Below are 23,034 nucleotides of genomic sequence, written 5' to 3'. Positions count from 1 at the left end.
GGCTATATGTTCGCCATGTACGTCGCGTGCGACCATTGCAACTGGGACGCTATGCATCCATTCGTCACGTTCACATATAATACTGCCACTCAAGCCACCACTGCTTTTTCTCCGTTTTTCTTGGTGTACGGCTGCGAGCCTTCCTGCGCCATCGATGCCATTCTACCCTACCAGCCTGATTCATCAGAATGTGTTCCTGTCTTTTAAGCTGCCCAGCATGCTGAAGAATACAGAAAACTCGCCCACTGTCTTACCACCGCAGATCAGACACACCAGAAGCTTCGCCGTGGTGGCTCTGACTCCCCAAGCTTCCCTTCCGATTCGCCGGTTTGGCTGTGGGTTCCACCTTTAGCTCCCGGCCATTCTTCTAAGCTGCTCCTACGATATCATGGACCTTACCGTGTTATTGCAAAAACTTCCCCCGTGAACTATGTCGTTCAGCCTGTGTTGCCGTCTTCTCATCAGCGCCGTCACGGTCGCGAAACTGTTCATGCAGATCGGCTCAAGCCATTCTACGATCCCTCTATGCTACCTTATGCTTAGATCGCCAGGATGGCGCCTACTTCTCCGGGGCACAAATGGAACGAGGAAGAAGCGCCAGTTAGCCTGGCGCATCTGCAGCGTATGAAATGTAAAGAGGAAGTGCCAGTCACGCTTTGCGTACGGGGCTGCTTCTGACGGCTCACAGGGTTTCGCCTATCGCACCGAGTACGACCTCTGACTCCAGACGTACCCTGTCGATAAACACCTGGACAATGTATATATATAAATATATAAATATATATATATAAATATATAAATATATATATATATATATATATATATATATATATATATATATATATATATATATATATATATATATATATATATATATATATATATATATATATAACCACCTGCTCGCGTCACACGCATTGTATACACACGCACACACACACTCGTATGTATGTATGTATGTATGTATGTATGTATGTGTGTGTGTCTGTGTGTGTGTGTGTGTAAAATGTGAGTGCATGTCTGTGACGCGAGCAGGCGGTTTCGAACAGAGACAAACATGGTCGCCCGCACACTGCCTTTTATTCTTCGCCTGCTGCTTTCTCCGCTATTACACGCACCGTGGTTGTGTGGTTCGTCACATGTTTCCCTCCCTACGGAGAGAGTCGTAACTACAGGGGCCTATAATACTGTCGTAATGCGAGTCTGGCAGTCCGATGACGTCCAACAGAGCTCAGGTGGCCGAGGCTAGCTGTTGCACTCCGGACGACATATGGTTACCCCGATGAAGGAAGCTTTAAACACATGGCAGACGCGGATATTCGGATGTAGTAGGCGTCGGCTTACTATTCGCGAGCTGTGGACACGCGGAGTCTTCATCCGAACGCTCGGTGGTCTGGGTGGTGGAGGCGAAATCTTAGTTTCTCCGGTATACCAGGGAAGTACCCGTGTTGTTCTCGTCGTTGTCGCAGGAATCCTTGCGGTAGCATCAGTCCTCATAGGTGGTGCTGATGTACTCGGTGATGTTTCTTGCTTGCAAAAGGTCATGTCTTTTTAGTCAGCTTTGCGTTTAGTTCCATTGCGCACTGACGTTTTCCTTGTCGCAAGTACTCTTGAGGTTGTTGATTATGATCTTTGTGATGTTGTTGCGACAGTTGTTGATGTAGCGTATCTGTTGAAATATGGCGTTGATTGCTTGCGCAAGTTGACGTATAGATGATTGCGTAGCTTGTACACTGCTCCCTGTTGTAAGTCTTGTCTGGTGACGAGTTCAGTGTGCCAGGCGTCTCAAAAGTCTCTTAAGAGGCTACTGCGACGTCATTCAGCATGCACGCTTATGTCATTTGACGGTGTAGGATGTTGCTCGGCTCGCGTCAAATTTATTAAGGTGCAGCATCTTGTTGAGCTGTAGTACGTAGTAGAAGGCCTAAGAGTCGCGCAGCGCCTTGACCTCTATATGTACGTTCCTGAAAATTGCCTTCGCTTTGATAGTTACGTGCGTTGGTGCTGGTACTCGTATTCTGGTTTCGTCTTGGCAGTAAGCGATTTGGCTTCGTTGCACGAGAACAACTGACTGTTGCGGTATTTCCTCGATTTGTTTTGCTGATAAAGACTTTTGTGTCAATTGGTGTTTCGAACTCCTGGTAATCGAGCGCTGGAAGATGTCGCAGTGGATGCGGCTCGGTCACGTTTCTTCAAAGAAAGCTCGTCTATCTGTGATGCGGTGGTGTCATGCACAATCGTGTAAAGCATGCGCTGCGCCGTAAGTAGGGTGACTTGAAAGCGCGTTGTGGCCCGCGCTTTCTAGACGAGCGATGGAGTTCGTCAGAAGCTTCAACGACGACATCAGCGCTGCATCTTGCTGAAGTATATATTGTTGACGGATGTGCGAAGGTCACACCTGGTTTAACATTTGGTACCGCAGGAACGAATAGGCGTGCGGATCGATAATGGAGGGGTCGTGAACTTTAAGCTGGCTGATCATTTCGTCTTTGATTTTATTCCATGATTCTTCGTTTTCAAATGTGTGCATGAGGTAGAAGCAAAATGCCTCACCTGTGATGTAATCGCTGAAATTTGCGACCATATCCCATTGGGACCATGATGCAGCGGAATTGTGGAACTCAGAGGCGAAACCAATCTTCCACGGGACCATCGTCCGCTGATCCGGTGTACTTGGGTATGTCCAAGGCTTGTGGTGAAGCAGTGATGAAGCTGGTTGGTGTCGGGGGTAGATCTCTGCTTTTCAGGTTCAGAGTTGAATACTTGCGTGTTGATGTGCGGCGGACAAGGGGGCTGCTAAATCTTTATCCTGTCGAATTGTGAGACGCGAGCAGGAGTTTGCGGACGGAGACTAACATGGTCACCCGAACACTGCCTTTTATTTCTTGTCTGCTTCTTTCTCCACTGTTCCTTCTACGGTTCATTACACACACGCGCGCGCGCGCACTCACACAAATATGTATTGAGGATGAGCAAAACGAGAACGAGGCGAAAGCAGGAGCCAATGTTTCCACAGGTGGAATTGTCTTCTTCGAGGCGACATATGCTTTCCTCGCCACAGTATATAAAGGTGGGGTTCTTCTAAAGGGCAGAGGGTGTAAGGCTGGTCGTGCGACAAAGAGCGAAGGTGTGTCAGCGTGTCGAATTGAGAATAAAGGAGCGCTGTTCACAAGGACAGTGGCCCGGCCAAATGTCAAGCACGTGTCAACGCCCGCGTATTAGCCAGCTTGTCAACGGCGTCTGACACGCCTCCTGGAAAAAAAAACAGGATGAAATAAAGCTAAGAAACCAAACTAAGTGTTGTTGTGTATAGCTTGAAATTTAGTATGGCGCATAGATTCTAAATCTTCCTTTGAAACGTTGATGCCTGTTGGTTGCAATGTCTTGATTATGGATAAGGTATGATTCCTGTATTTTCTTTCTGGTTCAAAACGAAAATTGGTAAGGTGTACAGTTTAAGTTCATCAAAGTTATGACCTGGTTGGTTGAAATGTTCGGCGATGGCTTTAGGAACCTTTTTAGCTGCGTCCGCGTGATGTCCGTTTAATCTGACTTTGATTGAATGTCCTGTTTCAGCGATGTATTGTTTCTTACAAAAGGAACATTCAAGACTATAAATCACATCCGAACCTGTACGAGTGAAGGTAGATTTGACTTGGTGTGTGTAACTATTTGCGGTGCTTTTAATTTTAATATCACATTTATGGTACCTACGGGTTTCGCACCTGGGGCGACAACATGCTTTTTTAACGGGGGAATGCTGTTGGCTAATTTTGCGTGCACTACCATGTCTTTAATGTTCCTGTTGCGACAGTAGATAAACCTAGGTAACCTATCCCTGGGTGGTGTATCCCTGGATGGTGTTTTCTCTGGATTTCTACTGACAGAAGATAAAGGAACAACGTGAGCGCCCTCTGCTTTCCTTGTCACACGTAGCACTAATTGGAGACAGTCACTACAAGTACATGCAAGAATACTTCCCACCAGGCCAATGCTCTCCACACATTAGCTTTAAGAGCGGCGCCACAACACGCACCATCCGAGACCTCATTGCTGCAGCACAGCAGCACATCTCACATTTCGTCATTTACTGCGGGACTAATGGCCTTAACCACGACACCGGTGACTACACAGTTGAGGCCATGAAAACTCTCATAAACGATTTGCTCACCAAAAGACCAAAAGCAGCAATCAGCCTGACAACGGTACTTCCCAGGATCGCGAACAAACACAGGCCACTTATTCATCAATCCGCGACGCTCCTAGCTCACGCACTAGGGCCACGTAAGCTCAATGTTTTTGTTCTTGACATTGGAAACCAAGACGAAAACATCGATTTCATCCACCACGCTGAAATATACTAGAACCCCGACATTCTGCTCGCCCGGGACGGACTACACCCCATTTTTTTGGCGTCATGGTAATGGCTAACAACATCAAGTACAGGCTCAGGAACTCTTAAATCGACGCAACCAACAACACCAATAAATCCTTCGTCCCAGTTAGCTTCAACACAGAAACATACGACTGAAATTTTCAACAGCAGCTCGCATGCACGTTCCACCAAAGCTAGAGCCCAAGAAGCATCTACACAGACGGTGGACACAGAACCAACACCGCCCTTACAGTACCCGGTCATATTGAAGGCCACGACCACCCGCGAATCCTTCAGGCAAACAGCTACATACAGTAATAAGCAGATCGATACGCAGACAGATACACAGACAAACATCGATACAGGCCTCGATAAGAAAATTAAGCGTAAAAAGACACCATCTGAAGATTTTTCGCCCTGGAGGTCTGCCCGAACCAAACAGAAATGATTACCACGCACTAGGGATAGCACACGCAACAACAAATCTCGCCCTTCCCTCCAATCTCGCAAACTCGCCACCAAACAAACAAATTACATATTTCACCTAAAAACTTAAACAGAGAAAAATCCCAAAAGATATCAGAATTAAGCATAGATGCGCCCTTGGTTCTTTGCCCTCCCGGCTATTATTAAAGTGGAATGCTCTCCTAGAAAATTCATTGCTCTCTCTTGTTGATATTATTGAAGAAGACTGCAAGGAACAACATATGATAATTGCTGATCAACTCGACAGCATAAAGTTATCTGAAGCGGAAAGAAGAGAACTTAGCGAATTCTCCTAAAGAAGGGAGGAAAAAGTACTAGATAATTACTAGCGCAAAGTTTTACAGATACAGATCCACCCAAAGAAACCAATGCAACCCCGGCAGCACGTAGCTCCACCAATAGTCATACAGGCGAGCATCCAGAGCACTGCAGCAATGTAGTCGACATATCCCAGACTATAAACCCCGAGGAAGTTGATCTCCTGAAACGTGCTGTAATGTTCTGTCCAATGAACAACGCTGTAAACGAATTCGAACTCCACAAAGATATAACAGTTTTCAAGACGCATGCGCATCAAGAAGTTCTGTTTCGGTAGACCACATGTAGGAAAGCAAGATAGCGACCCTCTTAGACCACCTAGCACGTGCAAACCGGAAACTGAACAGTGCCAAGACGTGCATATATACATAAAGCTGATATCAAAGAAAATTCTAGAGTGAGCGCGGCATTGCCGGAAACACGAACATTTGTCCCGCGCCCAACACGAAATTCTTAATGTACATTCGTAAAGGAATTATATTGTAATATAACTAGCAGACAAAGGTGGCAGTATCGTAATCTGGCCTATAGAAAAATACAATAATGAGGCCTCTAGACAACTGAGCAACCCCACCCATTACAAAACCATCACAAGCTCGACAGTAACCCAAATTTAGATTACAGCCATACTGTGATAAACACAATAGCGGAGCTCCTGTCCAGGGAACTAATCACGCAATCTGAATATCGCTTCATGATGCCCAAGAACAAAACAGCAGGCCGCTTTTTTTCTTCCTAAAATACATAAAGTTTCGGTCGAAGAAATATTAACAGCAGAAATCCCATTTCGGCCTATTGTAACTAATAACAACGCACCTACTGAGTCACTATCTGAATTCTTGACTCAACACCTGTCAAACATCCCCGCACCCCTCCCATGTTTCGTTCAAGATACGCCGCACTTCCTTCGAATTATCGTCGGCATCAACGCCAACCAAATCTTTTCCGATCGCACTATTCTAGTCACTTTGGATGTTTCTGCCCTTTAAGGCAACATTCCCATGAGTGAAGGAATTGAAGCCGTTTCTAAATCCCTCGCAATCAATTCGCAAGCGCAGGCTCCTGAAGTTTACTTATCACTCCTTAGGTTAGTTTTCAGGCTCAACTACTTCGAATTCGATTCTATTCGCTACCTGCCGACTTTCGGCACTAGCATTGGTACAGCATTCGCTCCAATGTATGCGAACATTTTCATGGGACAGCTTGAAGCAGACCTGTTGAAATCCTACCCTTTAAAACCCCCCACCTATATTCGTTACATTGACGGCGTATTTATAATATGGGAACATGGCGCAAGCGTCTTAACGGGCATAATTAGCCATTTCAATCGATTTCACCCGAGTAATAAATTTACTGCTCACTGCTCTCGTAGTCAGATCAACTTCCTGGACACGACGGTCTACATAGAAAGCGGAAAACTGAGAACGACACTTTACCGGAAGCCTACGGATAGCCAGCGATATTTAGACTACAGCAGTCATCAGCTGCGACACTGCAAGCAAGGAGTTTTTGTCGGACAAGCGAAACGAAGAAAGGAACTATCCCCAAGTTGCTCTCGACAGAGCTTATAGTGCTCCGTCAAGATTGGAGAGATAGTCGGAATTGGCGACGAAACAAGCCACACCAGAATCTGGCAGACCGCCGGCTTTATACCAAAATATTCTAATGCACTACCAAAAATAAACAACACCCTACGAAAATACCACCCAATATCATCAAGTAACGAGCGTCTGAGCAAAGCGTTCCTGGAAGTACCTAGGATTACCTATCGCCGCAAAAAGGATCATTAAAGACATGTTAGTGCACGCAAAAGTCAGCCGACCGCATCCCCCTGTAATAAAAGCATGCTGTCGCCCCAGGTGCAAAACCTGTTGCACCGTCAAAGTGACATTAAAATTAAAAGCAGCGCAAAAAGTTATACACACGAAGTCAAATCTAGCTTCACTTGTACAAATTCGGATGCTATTTATTTGCTTGGATGTTCCTTCTGTAAGAAACAATATGTCGGTGAAACAGGACAATCAATGAACGTCAGGCAAAACGGACATCGTGCGGACACAGCTAAAGAGCTTCCCAAATCTGTCGCCGAGCATTTCAACCAACTAGGTCATAACTTCGATAAACTTAAACTGTGCATCGTGCAGACAAATTTGAATTATGAACGAGAGAGAAAATACAGAGAATCATACCTTATCCATATATTAAAACATTGCAACCAATAGGCATAAACGTTTCAAAGGGAGCTTTAGAATCTATTCGCCATGGTAAATTGCAAGCTATAGACAACACTTAGTTTGAATTCGTAACTTTTTTTCATCTTTTCTTTTTTTCATTTTTTCATTTTTTCTCAGCTGGCCTGTCAGACGCCATTGACACGCTGGCTAGCACGTCGGCGTTGACACGTGCTTGACGTTTGGCCGGGTCACTGGCCTTGTGCACAGCTGTCCTTTATTCTCAATTCGACACGCTGACACACCTTCGCAGGTTGTCTCACCCACCCGCCTTACACCCTCTTCCATTTAGAAGAACCCCACCTATATACTGTGGCTAAGAAAGTATATGTTGCCTTGAAGAAAAGTCCACTTATCGAAACGTTGGGTCCTGCTTTCATGTTGTTCTCGTTTTGCTCAACGTCTTGAATTTCCATCTCCCGCCTTCCCCGTATTTTCCCTGGGCACACATATATATATATATAGATGTATATTCGGAGTACCTTTTCGTGAAAGCCGGCTTTGTCATCCTAGGCAGGTGAGGTAAAAGCCGAGAATGACAAGGCTCTTATTGAGGAACACCAGTCGTCCTACCGCAATGTAGGTGGGCCAGCTTTCTTGAGTCACGTATCCCTATATATAACTATTGTATCAAAGAGGCAGGCGTTACTTAACCTAGAAATCAAAATGCATAACTCACTAAATGCTACTATGGAACTTAGAAACTAATGGTTCAGAGCAATTATTGAAATACACGTATCTAATGTAGAAGAAAGGGAGTTAACTGAGAGGCTCGATTTTTAATTATTTTAATTTTAATTTAGTTAAGGGTGACCGTAGAGATGAGGCCGAAATTTCATGATGGCCCACACAACCGCTAGACACTCTTTCTCGGAGGTGGCGTAGTTGATTTCGGCGCGTGAAAGCGTGCGACTGGCGTAAGCGATGACTCGCTCGACGCCTTCCTGGTGTTGAACGAGTACAGCGCCAAGACCGATGTTACTTGCATCGGTATGCACCTCGGTGTCAGCGTCCTCATCAAAGTGAGCGAGGACGGGTGATTCCTGCAGGCGTTGCCGTAACTCGGTGAAAGCTGCGTCCTGCTCATCCGTCCAAACGAAGGGTGTGTCTTCTCGCGTGAGGCGTATGAGTGGTTCAGCGATGCGCGAGAAATTAGTGATGAAGCGACCATAGTACGCACACAGATCGAGAAAGCGGCGTACTGCTTTTTTGTCACGAGGTGTCGGAAAAGCATCAACAGCAGATGTTTTGTCTGGGTCAGGCTGGACGCCATCGGCGTTCACGACATTCCCGAGAAACTTCAGCTCTTCGTAACCAAAGTGACACTTTTCTGCCTTTAGTGTGACATTAGCGGAGCTGAGCGCCTCATGTACCGCCTCTAAAAGCTTCAGATGTTCTTCGAAGGTCGCCGCAAACACGACGATGCCATCTAAGTAGACTAAACAGCTGTGCCACATCAGACCCGTCAGAACAGTGTCCATCATTCGCTGGAATGGGGCCGGTGCAGAACACAGGCCGAATGGAAGTACTTTAAATTCGTACAGTCCATCCGGGGTAACAAAGACAGTTTTTTCGCGATCTCTTTCGTCAACTTCGATTTGCCAATAGCTGCTCTTAAGGTATATGGATGAAAAATAGCTGGTTTGCCGCAGTCGATCTAACGAATCATCGATCCGCGGAAGCGGATAAACGTTTTCTTTTTTTTTTTTTTTTGTGACGTTATTCAACTTTCTATAGTCAACGCAGAACCTAAGCGTTCCGTCTTTCTTTCTGACGAGGACCACCGGCGATGACCAAGTGCTTTGGGATGGTTGTATGACGTCATCGTGAAGCATTTCTTTCACTTGTGCATTAATTACGTTGCGCTCTTTCGCCGATACGCCATAAGGCAGTTGTCGTATGGGACGAGAATCGTCATACGTGATTATTCGGTGCCTGGTAATGGGCGTCTGGCGTACCTTGGAGGAAGATGCGAAGCACTCCTTGAACCGAAGGAGCAACTCGCGCAGCGCTTTCCGCTTTTCCTCCGAAAGGTCTGAATTGATGTCGATATTGCTGAGTGTCTGAGCTGGGTTCTCCTTCGTCATAGACGCAAAGCATTCAGCGACGTCGGCTATGGGCTCAGCGAAAGCGATAGTAGTGCGATGAAATAGGTGCCGACTTTCCTGGCTGAAATTCGTCACGAGGAGCACCGAAAGTCCACTTGGAAGCATAACGAGACTGCGGGCTGCACATACACCATGAGTAAGCATAAGAGAGGAATTGCTCTCTGCAACAGCTTCGCCGTCACGAAGATCGTCGCATACGAGCGTTATCAGGACACTTGCGCGTGGTGGTACAGTTACACTGTCGGCGTAAACTCGAAGCGCGTTACGTCGGCAATTGTCGCAGCTGTTCGCTGCTCTTTCTGTCGAAAAAGTCACTGTGCGCTCCCGGAGGTCTATAATGGCACCATACTCTCGCAGAAAGTCGACGCCCAAGATGAGGTCCCGAGAACAATCGCGGAGTATAAGGCAGCTGGCTGGAAACTTGGACCCACGAATTTGTACTCTGACCATGCACATGCCCAACGGTGTTACGATGTACCCGCCAGCAGTACGAATTTGCGTTCCAGACCCCCCCAAGGCGTGATGACTTTTCTAAGTTCCTTCGCTGGATTTCTGCACAACATTGAGTAGTCGGCACCCGTGTCCGATAAGGCACTCACGTGGCGGCCGTCGAGCACAACAGGTATGTCTAGCGACAGTCTGTTGCTGAGTTCGGCTGCTGTCGTCGGTGAATCGTGCTGAATAGACCGTGCTCGCGTCCATGGGAGGTCTTCGGAAGGGCGATTATCAGCAGCCTCGCCCCCGAAGGTCGTTGTTCTTAGTTTTCCCGGCGAGGGCTTGGCGATCGTCCCTGCGCTGCCATTGGAGGGCTTCTAGGAGCGGGATAAGAACGCCTGGGGGACGGCGAGCACGACTGCCACTGCGGGAACAGTGGCATACTCTGTTGGGTCAAGTATTCTTCGATCGCCCTAGGCCTTTCGCCATGTCTGGGCCTTGGTGAATGCGCGGCAAAACCTTGCAGTCCGAGGCGGTGGTATGGGCACTCGCGGTATACGTGACCGGCTTCTCCACAATGATAGCACAGAGGCCTTTTGTCCGGGGTACGCCAGACGTCAGACTTCCGTTCGAGCGGGTGCCGATCCTCCATACGTTGGATAGGTTGCACTAATGAGAGCGGTGGGACGTATGACGCGGCGTAAGACTTGGCGGGGTCAAAATGGGTCGGAACGGGGACAGGGACTCGCCGCAAAACTTCCGCATACGACGGTCGCTGCAACTGTGCTGTCACAGGCCGCGCATTGCTGCTTGGAACGGGACCTTGGATCGCTTGCTGCACTTCGTTCCTAACAAAGGCAGAAATGGAACTTAGTGTGGGCTGAGGCGGGCAGGTGAGCCGTTGAAGCTCATCAGGCACCACAGAGCGGATAAGGTTTCGGAGAACGTCCACGTTTCCAAAGGCCATCGCGTCTGTCAGTGAAGCAGCGTTCGCGTGCCTGTCATACGGAGCTGAGCGCTGGTCCGAAGGTGAAGTTGCCTTCAATTGCCTTTCATAGAAAGCTGAGCGCTGGTGTAACATCTTTTCCATCGTGGTGGCTTCGGTTAAGAATTCAGCCATGGTATTCGGCGGGCTTCAAACAAGGCCAGCAAATAGCTGTTCCTTAACTCCCCGCATTAGATGGCGCAGCTTCTTTTCCTCGGACATGGTTGGGTCCACCCGACGGAAGAGGCGCGTCATATCCTCGACGTACGACGTCACGCTCTCGTTCGGCAGATGAATGCAAGATTAGAGCGCCCATTCAGCTCGTTCGCGGCGATCAGCATTGGTGCAGGTCTCCAGCAAGGCGCCACGGAACTCGAGCCACGATTTGATGAGCCCTTCTCGGTTCTCGAACCAAGTGCGCGCACCGTCCTCCAAGCTGAAGTAGACGTTCCTTAACTTCGCCGCGTCGCTCCATTCGTTTATCTCGGCAACGCGCTCAAACTGGACTAACCAGTCTTGTACATCCTCGAAGATATCCCCGTGGAACACTTTCGGCTTTTGGAGATTCTGCCGGAGATACTGAGTTGCCGTTGTAGCCGTACCTTGCCTAGTGGTCGGTAGGGACGTCGATGTTCCTCCATACCGGTGTGTGCGGGCGTCGATGTTGTTGTGGAGAGAGTATCAAGCTCCGGAGGCAATCCTCGGACTCTCCTTCTTGCACGGGGCACAGGGGTGTCCACTAGTATTGGCGGCGAGGAGTTACGGAGTCGCCATCTATCGGAAGCGCCTCGCTGGCGTAGTATGAGGGATCACGTGGCGTGCTTCTCATAGGTTTTGCTGTCAGCGCTCACTGTAAACACCACGTGCGAGCTCTACCGGACATTTCTGAAAGTACTTTTGAAACGAGAGAAGTTTCTTACTGTCTAAATAATAATCTTGGGCAAACTGAACGCACACAATCGTTTACAGACGCTACATCTTTATTGAATACGTACGTACAGTGAACGCCACTGTGCGCGGTCGCTGCGATGGAGTCTCCCGAACCGGCTTCTTGCGTGAAAGGTAGGTAAACGCTGAGATCAAACTATGTGAAATATGTTCTTATAGTGTTTGTATAAGTAGATGAAGTGTAATAGAACAAAGCCTCAATGCAGCGATCGCGCAGATTCGCAGCGACCGACTGCGCGTCTGCATGCTTGTCCGCGCACTGTTTCTCTTTCTCCGCGCGCGCGTTTTCGCACCGCGCCATGAGCTGTAGGCCGCAGAATATGAGCATTTGACAGTATACAAGCAACCAATGTGGCGTGGGCGCTATCAGAGCTGCTCAAAAATGTCATTGTAGAGACTTCGATGCCTACGGTGACTGTGATGTGCCTTCGCGACGATTGAATTTTTTTTCTTCTAAATTCCTTTGACCTTTGAATATTATTTCTAGAGTTGCGTCGCACTGTATGTTTATCGGTGTTCTCAGGGTGCAATTTCCCGCTGCTCTTTTTTTTGTAATCCAGTGCATTAATTCATAACACAAACATGATCATATGCCACACTTTTTAAAATGTGCTTCTTACCGCTGCCTTTCGACTCCAATGAACTTGCCAGTATATATAGCATCGACAAGTTCATAGACCAAACCGTCATGACATTAGTCGGGCAGCGGACTCGGGCGAGCGTCTCAGTGCGCGTTTTCAGAACATCGCAGACCGGACGCCGTAGCAGAAGTCTTCCTCGTATCTGTGCTTGCTGCATACTCGAGTTGTAGCCGACGACTGTTTGCCGGTTTTATGTTTCGTGACCCAAGCTTCGCGCAGCTTCTTGTCCTGCGGCTACGTGTGAATAAGGCTGACACCGGCCTCCGTTACTTGCGTCCTGCCCTGCGGCACCGAGTAGTAGCCTACCATGTTGCGCGCCTTCAAGGGCAGCCACTACCTATTGTAGTGTTTTCAAGCGTTTTAAACAAGACACTCGAAGCGGGAAAATTTCGCCACTAAACTAGGACCGCAGCGTACGAGGGAATTTAAACTCGTTTTCAGCTCGCTTCGGCGCGCCCGAAGCAGCCGACGCGGCCGCTATGTCCACGTGATCCCTCCTAGCACGTCACGCCGACGGTGGCGCTAGCTTTTCCAGTGGTGGAGCTCGAGGCCAATAGGGCTGATACTCCTGCTACCAGGAGGGGTTTGTGGCATCGGATGAACCGTACCGCGCACCTCCACCAGTTATGTCACGAAAAGACAATGTAAGATATGCCTGGCGTCGGCGAGGCAGATAGTTGTACAAGATGGCGTGCAATAAATTCAAGCCGGTGTCCTCCGCTTCTACTTCTACTCCAGCACCCGTCTCTTGCTTAGCGCACGTTCCAGTCCCAACTTCTTTCTTCAGCGCTGGCTCGTGACACCTTGCGGCAATGTCTTAAGAAGCCAACAAACATAGACATCAAGAAAAAGACAGGGGAAATTACTTGTACTTACTTAATGGATTAAAGAAATGATAAATTAACGGAATTGAAAATGGATGAATGAACAACTTGCACCAGATGGGGAACAATCCGACGTATTTCGCATTAGGCGTGCGATGCTCTACCAATTGAGCTACAGACATAAGTATTGAAGCTAGTGTTCCTCAAGCTTGTGGCTAAATTGCAGGCTTGTTCTACCTACGTTTCTACGAAAATACCAATTTGTGCATTGACGTTCTGAAATTATTGGAACACCAATGCCTCACATCGTCGAGTTTCCAAGCGCACAATCCGAAATTGGCGCCATCCTCAGAATTCCTCCGCCCCCCCCTAGTATCTATGAACCACGAAGTACACTACGAACCGTAATTTGCAATATGTGTGAAGTACTCACTGTAAGTGGTAATTAAAAAGATACTTATCACGACTGTTCGTGCAAATAATGGCCTCCAATAAGTGTGACATCACTTAAGCAGTACAATTGCGGTGCATGGTGCAGGAGGTATTTGAAAAGCGTGCGAAAAATAGCGACATTCAAGTGTTTGGACACTTTCACCATTTTCTGCGCAAGGAGGCATGCTTGGCCTTTCATGGGCATCTACAGATGTCGTGTCTGCTTATGTTTTGATGTTTTTCAATTGCTACTGAGAATTTCTAGATAAAAGGCTGATTGGCGACCAGAGACCGAAAGTGCAGCGATCTCTCGTGCGACATCATGAAGCTTGTGATGATGGCAACCAAGTGATGCTTTTGTAACGGGTATATCTCAGACGCCGCAAGGTAAAGGAAGCGTTGACACCACTTAGCTATTTCTGTGTCTTTCAAACTTTTTTAAATCAGAACTAAACTATCATAGCCAACTATAGTGCTAGTTGTAATAAGGGGGGCACCCGTACTACGTCCTATACATGGAAGTCAACGAAGTGGAGACTAGACAGACTTCCTGCAGTGGCTTCGTTGGCACTTGGATATAGTTCGGTGTTTTTTGACCTCAATTGCACGCAACCATTGCTTATATAGCTTCGTTATTAAATCAAAAAAGTTTTAGTCCTTAGAAACTACAACACTATGACATGCGGCTGCTAATGTGCTTGTGAGACCTTTTTTTTTTCGGCTTTTTCTTGTGCAACCCGTCGCAAGTAGCCTAGGTGAATGCTGTTGGCGTGCAGCGAATAATGGACGGAACGCCTAACGAAGCCTAAACGCAACGCGCGGAGTGATAAATTTTCTCACCGAACTTTTTCCGCAACTTCCGCAGCATTGACTGCTGTGTATGAAACGGAGTATATATCATTTGGACCAGGCTGCTGGCATTCATTGCTGCTACCATGCTGCTGCCGCTGCGCTTCCTACGCGGCTTGCACCTAGAGACTAACATCTGAGGCAATGGACACTAAACGCTTATTACAAGGTTCGATGTCTTTCCGAATGAGGCAAAACTTGGTTTCTTGTACTCTAAAAAAAAAAAAGAAAACGCGATGTATTCTCCGCATAACACTGTGGCTTACGCATATATAAATCACACCGCTTTATAACACAAAGCGCCGATATATTCGGCAAACAAAATGAAAAACGAAGACATACTTGGCAAATTAACATAACTGTCTTGCAGTGAGCACACCTTAACCACTACGGATAGTTATTGCTTCTTGGATGGTAGAAAGAAAGGGTAACATGACGCATGGCGTACGAGAGTAAAAGACTAAAAAGGATGCACAGGCACACATGCAGCGAGAAGACAGCGGGAAAAGTGCAAGCACATCCAGTGCGCATTTATACATTTGGAGCAATCACGAGCCCTTGCATAGCACTACTTCGGAACCGCCTTCAAATATAAAGGATGTGTGTCAAAGCTACATAGTGTTTAAAGCGCTCTAGAGATCTTAAGTACACAGATATTGCGCTGAAATCTTTTTTGCCAGTTGATGCGCCCTTAGGTTCAGACTAGATCAAGAAATGAGATATAGGCAACAGGGTTATAAAAGAAAACCACCGCGGCATTTACACTCAACCCACACGACTTCTGACAATTTTAGAGCAAACCCTGTTTCCGAACTGTGACGGATTTCACTGACAGAGCCTGATTTTGGTGCCTTGGCAAAGAGCACATACTCCAGAACTACAAACATTTACGTTCCCGATGGTGAGATTAAACCTCGGTCAGAAACACAGCAGCCAGATACTCCAAGCATTGCGTCACAACCACACCTACACTTTCATCGTACCAACACGAACTGCCTATTTGAAATGGACGCCATGTGTTTCACACTGCCTCGCACAGGTGCGCCTGAGCGGATATGGGCGCACCCGAGTAGATGTGAAAGTGCTGGGTTCGGGAAACTGGTAGCGTCGTACTGCACTTCTATCTTGGTTCATTTGTGTCACCGCACCGAGTTTCCCGGGCAACCATGAACACGTGAGTTTTGTTTCTAACCATGAAGAACACTCGGTTTTTCTTGCGATTATGAACAGCGCTGAGTTTGAATTGCAACCATGATTAGCACTGAGTTTTGCTTGTAACGATGACGAATACTGGGTTTGCTTGTAACGATTAACAGCATTGAGTTTTGCTTGTAACCATGAACACCGCGGAGTTTGATTTATAACCATCAACACAATGAGTATTGCTTTTAACCATGAACCGCACCCAACCTTTCCTTGTAACCTTGAACAGCACTGAGTCTTGCTTGTAACCATAAACAGCACTGAGTTTTGCTTGAAACCATGAGCCGCACTGAGTTCGGCTTGTAGCAATGAAGGGCGCTAAGTTTTGCTAGTAATCTCGAACTACACTCATCTTTTCTGGTAACATTGAACAGCGCTGAGTTTGTCTTGTAACAAGGAACAGAACTGAGCTTTCCATTATTCCATGAGCAACGCTGAGTTTAGCTTGTAGCCATGAAAAGCACTGAGATTTTCTTGTAACCACGAACCACAGTCACCTTTTCTTGTAACCTTGAAAAGCACCTAGGTTTGCTTCTAACTATGAACGGCACTGAGTTTTTGTCGTAACCATGAAGCCACTGACTTTTGCTAGTTACCACGAACAGCACTCAGTTTTGCTTGCAACTACGAAAAGCATTGACTTTTCCTTTGAACCATAAGCAGCACTGAGTTTTGCATGAAACCATGAGCAGCGCCGACTTTGGCTGGCAACCATGAAGAACATCGAATATTGCATGCACCCATATACAACACTCGGTTTTGCTTGTAATCATTAGAAGCACTATGTCTTGCTTGCAACAATGAACAGCACTGAGTTTGGCTTGTACCCATGAACAGCACTCAATTTTGCTTGAAACCATGAACAGCACTGAGTTATGGTTGTAGCCACGAATACGACTCAGTTTCGCTTGCAACCGTGAAGAGCGCGGAGTTTTCCTTGTAACCACGAATAGCACTCATTTTTAATTGTAACCTTAAACAGCAGTGAGTGATGATCATGAACAGCACTTAATTTTTCTTGTACTATGAACAGCGCTGAGTTTGGCTTGTTACCTTGAGCAGCAGTGAGATTTTCCCGTAACCCTGAACAATTCTGGGTTTTGCTTGTAACAATAAGAGCGCTGAGTTTTGCTTGTCGCCACGAATATTACTCAGTTTTGCTGGCAGCCCTAAAGAGCACTGTCTTTTGATTGCAACCACGAGCAGCACTCACTTTTGCCCAAGTCTGTTCTGGCCCATGTCTTTTCTGTCTTTCGCCCATGTCTTTTCTGGGCCAACACATCGTTGACAACGGTGTTTATTCACTGCGGCATAACATCGAGGCGATACTGGCTGCGCCGAAGCCAACATCGTTAAGCCAGCTGAAATAGTTATTGTGCTCGGTTGCGTATTAAGATAAAATATTGCCCAACTTGTCTACGTGGCCGTCTCCCTTATATCTCTTGCTGGCAAAGGGCGGGATGTGAAAGTAGAGGCCGTCCCAGGACAGCGCATTTCAGGATGGAAAGAGTGCCTTAGGGAAGGCAAAATATCTTGTCCACTGTGACCCGCTGCAACCCCTTTGTCTGGAATACGACGCATCAGTCTGTATGCTCGCACTGCTGTCCCATAGCATCAAGGGCGAAAATTATCGGATAGCTTTTCGCTCTAGGACCTTGATACCAGCGGAGAGCAATGACTTTCAAGTGGAAAAGGAAGTGTTCGCCCTTGTTTTCTGTGTGTTGAGGTGCTGAGACTATTTTTTCCGTAATAAATTTTGTTTGCAGAAGTATCACGAGCCGTTGAAAGTCTGTTATATCCAGAGAGACCAATTGCACAGATTATGGAGGCCAGCACACATGTTTGAACGCTCCTTTTATCAGCGTGGCACTATGACATCGAATTTCGTAAACGACCATTGAACGCGGATGCGGACGCTTTGTGTGGTTTGCCTCTGCCAGAACAAGGGCTTACTGGTGAAGACGGTCTTTTCCAATCTGTGCTACATGCACAAGCGTTGACAGAGTTTTCTCTCTACGCGTCACAGTTGGCAGACAGCACCAGCGAGGACATGCTGCTCCGAGAGGTAAAGACAGTTTCTGCGTGATTGGCCAAACCGACTAGGTCCAGAGACAGCGTGTGATGCCATACTGCGTCCGCAGACAGGAATTCACTTTTATTAAAGTACTAATCTACTGGGCCCATCGCGGAGTCCTGCCAGAGGCCGTGAGGGCATCTGTTGTGTGAAATTTTCAGGGCACCAATTCAGGCACTATGAGAATGACGGATCTGGCTCGTACAATGTTTTGGCATCCCAGATTGGACCGCGACATAGAGCAACTGGTACAGAGCTGACAGCAATGTTTACAATGTTGGCCCATGCCAGCCGAACAGGTCCATTCAAGTTGACCGAATATCTACAAACATTGGCCTCACCTGTATATCGACCATGCAGGCCCGGTTGAAGGTCACACTATCTTGGTGGGAGTCGAAGGTGAAATTAAATCGATGGAGGCAGTGCCTCTTACGACAGCAAGAGCAAAAACTACATACAGTTGAAGTACTGTGAGCAATTTTCATGCGTTTGGGTCTGCCCTACACATTCGTTTGAAACAATGGGCTGCAATAGTTCAATTACTGAAATATTTTATTCAGACAAAATCATGTGCGTCATGTTGCCTCCGCCCCATACTATCCTCTGTCAAACGCACTGGCGGAGCAGGCCATGCTCACCATCACGGAAGGTATCAAAAAGTAAGGATGGAAGTCTGCTCAATATAATTTCGAAGTTGTTTTACGGCTACTGATTAACGCCGACTTGGGAAGGCGAGTCGCCTGCCAGGATGTTGCTGGGTTTTCAAGCTAGAACCTGCTTAAGTGCACATTTTCCAGAGGAAGAGGTGGCACGGAATCCCACGGTGCGCAGAACCCCAGCACCGCTGTCACAATTCTTTTCACTGCTAATGCCTGATTAGTCGCGGTAGTACATTAACACTGGCCAGCGATGGTTACCCGGCACGGTGACGCCAGCAAGAGCTTGGCGTATGGTCACGGTGGGCACCACAAGAGGGCTGCAGCTCGGTCACGTAGACCAAGTGCGCTCAGGACAGGCAGCGTGTGAAGTAAAGCAACAAATCTGCGCAACTTGGCCGGGAGAGAACCAAGTCACAGAGTGATCAACTGCAAACAGTGGAAGACACCGAACCATCGTCACGCGGATCACTTGGTACGTCTCAGTCTTCATGGGAAGCAATCTCAAGTGCACCGCCGGGCTTAGGACTCCCTAGGATTTCTACGCCCACAATACCCCCGATAGGCTAGGCTTCTAAGGATAGGAAGGGCCGTATCGCGTCAAGGCAAGCCCTTTAATCCTATAATGAAGTGTGCATGCTCCAGGTGAATCGTGCAGAATAAATGGTCACACCATCTTCAATAAAATATTCCATCGCTTGCACCTACCGATTCTGTTGTAGTTACCCGCGCTGCAGGAGTTTCGCTTGTAACCATGAACATTGTTTTTTTTTTTCTTCTGAGCATGAACAGCACTTCGTTTTCCTTGTACAGATAGACAGCGCTGTTTCGCTGGTAACAATGGACAGCATTCAGTTTCGCTTGCCAATATAGATAGCGCTGAGTATTGCTCGTAACTTTGAACAACACTTAGTTTTTCAAGGAACACTACCGAGTTTCACTTGTAACTATTTACAACAATAAGTTTGGCTTGTAATCATTCTCAACAACAAGTTTTCTTTGTAACCAAGAACAGCACTGAGTTTTTCTTGTAAACTGAACAGTCCTGAGTTTGGCTTTTAGCCATCAACAACTTTGAGTGTTCCTTGTAACCATGGATACCACTGAGGCTTCTTGTAACCGCGTACAAAGACGCTGAATCAAAGGGCGAGTCCTCTCGCAACTGAGTGGCTGGGTGCTAGCGTCACCGAAAAGTAATTACATACATACATACATACATTATATATATATATATATATATATATATATATATATATATATATATATATATATATATATATAAACATTATAGTTAAAACAGCTCATAGAGTCGCGCATGCCACCGTATGACTGCTTTGAGGCGCCTGAAGCTCACACACTTTGGTGTAACGCTAGGGAAATACAGCGCCCCTGAACTTCTCCCACCGGCCTTTTTACTTGTCGCGGCTGCACCAGATGTCTGTGGCAGTAGGACATAAGGGCGGTAGGCGTCTTTAAAGCGCTTGCGCCACTGGACTCAACACATCAGCGAGAAAGAAATTATACATATAGGAACTTATACTATGGCTACAGATGTGCTGTTTAATGGCTGCCTCATCTATAGGAATAGCGCAGTAATATAAACGTTCTTCAAGCATCACCAACCACGAACATAAATCTTTTTATATATACTTTCAATACTAACATTTTATAAGCGTCCCTCTGTTTGTGTAGAATGGCAATCATGAATGATGCTTTCTATGCAGTTGTTCATGCCGGGCAACAAAAGAACATACTCGTATTTGTGTTCATGAAAAGAAAGCATCGGAAATAAGCGAATGGTCACCACTTTGGAGGCGGTATTTTATAAACGATTGTGATGTCTCTTCCTTAAAATGATTTCCCTCCTTTATAGGTAAATCATTTTTGCAACTGGGGGCAGGGAAGTCACAGGCACAACAACTTAGCTCCTAACATGCACAACGACATTTGCAACGGCGAGTCTACATGGGACGTCATCAGAAGGAACAAAGACTTCATCGGGTACGCACCCTTCTTGTTTGCTGAAATGATCACTGAAGCAGCAACGTGGAAACTGTCCGCGTTGGAATTGGCATATTCTTTTTTAATCAGCGGGGCAAGCCACGTCAACACAAAAACGACAAGGTGCTCCTCCTGTGGTCCTTTCTGTGCTCATTCAAAAATAAACCTCGGACGCCCACGCAAATCCAGCTTCAGCACAGTGGTTTTTGTGACCTCGTGATGTCCCACTTTAGTATAACTGCAAATTTATACTCGTGTAAGTTAATCACAGCGAGCAGAAATTGCTATTGATTGCATTTTTAGGTGCCCTAGGTGTCAACCTCAACCATTTAGGAAAGGACTCATTATCACTCGCGAAAACGAGCAAGTCTATAATACTTGGAGCAAAGTTGAGGCGCCGCCATAGTTTCCAGCTTCAGACATGCAATTTGAAGTAATTAGCAGACCTTCTATTTGTTCGGATTCTTAAGATGTGATTTAGGAAGTTGACACTCGTAACAGACGTGAAAATAACATACTTGCCTCACGCTTTCACGCCGTAAATATTTGACCTGGTCGAAAAAGTGCACATTGTATATATACAGCGTGCCCTAGCTAATTTCAGCCAGAATTTAAAAATATGCGAATGCCACCTTTAGTTAGACAAAACCAACGTAATGTTGTTTGCCATCGCTTGGAGGTACTGAAATTATTTGTTTTTCATTCCGCCTAATTAGATCAATAGTCCGAATCACTTAATCATCATCCCAAATATTGAAATTAGATAAGTGTCAAATAGAAAATTGTAACCCGCAAATGCACGCAAAATTGAAGCGCCACTGGCCGGTCAAGACATTTTGCGTGTATATGCGGGCTTCATTCAAGCTCGGAAAAACACTTGTGTTACCCGTATTGAGACAACAGAAAGCTGTATCGCGAATTTTTTATGTTGCTGTATAATTTCCTCTTTGACACCAAGAAAGGTTCTCGCTGTCGCAAAAATTTCGCACAAGTGTTAAGGCACCGCTTACCAAACGCGTACTATAATAGCAGTGGCTTAGCTCGACTATGCCAGGACATACGTAGCGTGAGCTGAAGCAGGTCGCCCAGCCTCCTGGCGACGCCGCTTTGCTAGACGTTCCTCCCTTTGCTCCGGTTTCTCCGCAGCACGTTTAGCCTTCTTCTGGTCGTTCTTCCTACGCTCAATCGCTAATTGCCAGGCAACTACTTCGGGATCCGATGAGTTAGGATTCTCCGCGTTTCTGCGCCGCTGAGCAGCAATTTCGCTCTCCTTCTCCATGCCTATACCACACTGGCAAACGCCCCGCTATATGTGTACCCCCACTGGTACCTCTGCACAAGAGCACAAAATGGGAGGCGCTAACAAGTGGCTCCGGTGCAGCATCAGACTTGTATACTGCGCAAAGGAGGCGCACAGCTGGGCACGCGCGGGCGCCAGTGCGTCTGCCGCGGCTATGACGTCTCAGGAATACGCAGACCGGCGAGGCGGCCGGGGCGGCGGGTGGCTCAGGAGCATCAGCTGCGCGCCGTGTGACGTCACAGCTCCTCGCGCATGCGCCGCACGGCTCTCCAGGAGCCACGTGAAGCCGCTCAAGCTCGGCCAGTGTAGCTCACGCTACAAAACTGTAATATCTTATGCAAGGACAGTACCTTATATTATTTTCAGTTTATAAGCATTACTTGTTTGTAGGTGCTGCTGTCGGCGACCTTTAATAGACCTTGAGCCATAAACCAGAGCCGTCATCCGGGCAAGTTGCAAGAGCAACGGTCATTCAGGCAACCAGTGAAAAGAAAACGCGAATTTAAGCACCCATTCTTTATTACAGGAGCGCATTACATGCCTTAGCTGTTGCACAAATAAGGTAGAAAAAAAATATTGCTTCCGAGTTCTTCCTAATGTTTGTGGACAATATCGATCAAGGTGTACCTTCTATAAAAGCTGATGTTTTACTTGTCATTTCCAATAGCGACATTCAAGAAGCACATAGAGAGCACCATACAATTCATTGCAATCTGTTTGCTCATTGTCATTCTCTGGTCCATTGAATGCCAACGGTTTGCGAGTTCCGCGGCGCAGTTTCTGCATCGCGTCGAAAGATGGCGCCACGTTGTGTGGCGCATTCCTGTTTTTGTCTTTTCCTTCATTTTTTCTTTCTCTTCTTTTTTTATGTTTATCCTCGGTAGGACATTATGCAGCATAATAGCAAGAGCTTCGTGGTGCCACCCACCGCCCCGTTCCAAAGGGGATGCTCATAACGTCCATCCATCCATCGTTCAGGCGCTTTTCTACTACCCGGGCACTGCACTCTGTCTCCGTGTAGTTTTTCGCTGCTATCGTGCCATCTTCAGCCGGTTTTCTTCTTCTAGCTGGGCAGCGTCCACACGGACCAGTCCACATTGTAGATGGGTGCAGCGCGTTATGGTGGGGCGTGTCGTTGAGCACCTGCTCTACACCCATTTTAAGGTGC

Source organism: Dermacentor andersoni, chromosome 9 (assembly GCF_023375885.2).
Source record: "Dermacentor andersoni chromosome 9, qqDerAnde1_hic_scaffold, whole genome shotgun sequence".
NCBI classification, from domain to species: Eukaryota; Metazoa; Arthropoda; class Arachnida; order Ixodida; family Ixodidae; genus Dermacentor; species Dermacentor andersoni.
Note: the sequence above shows the minus strand (reverse complement) of the source record.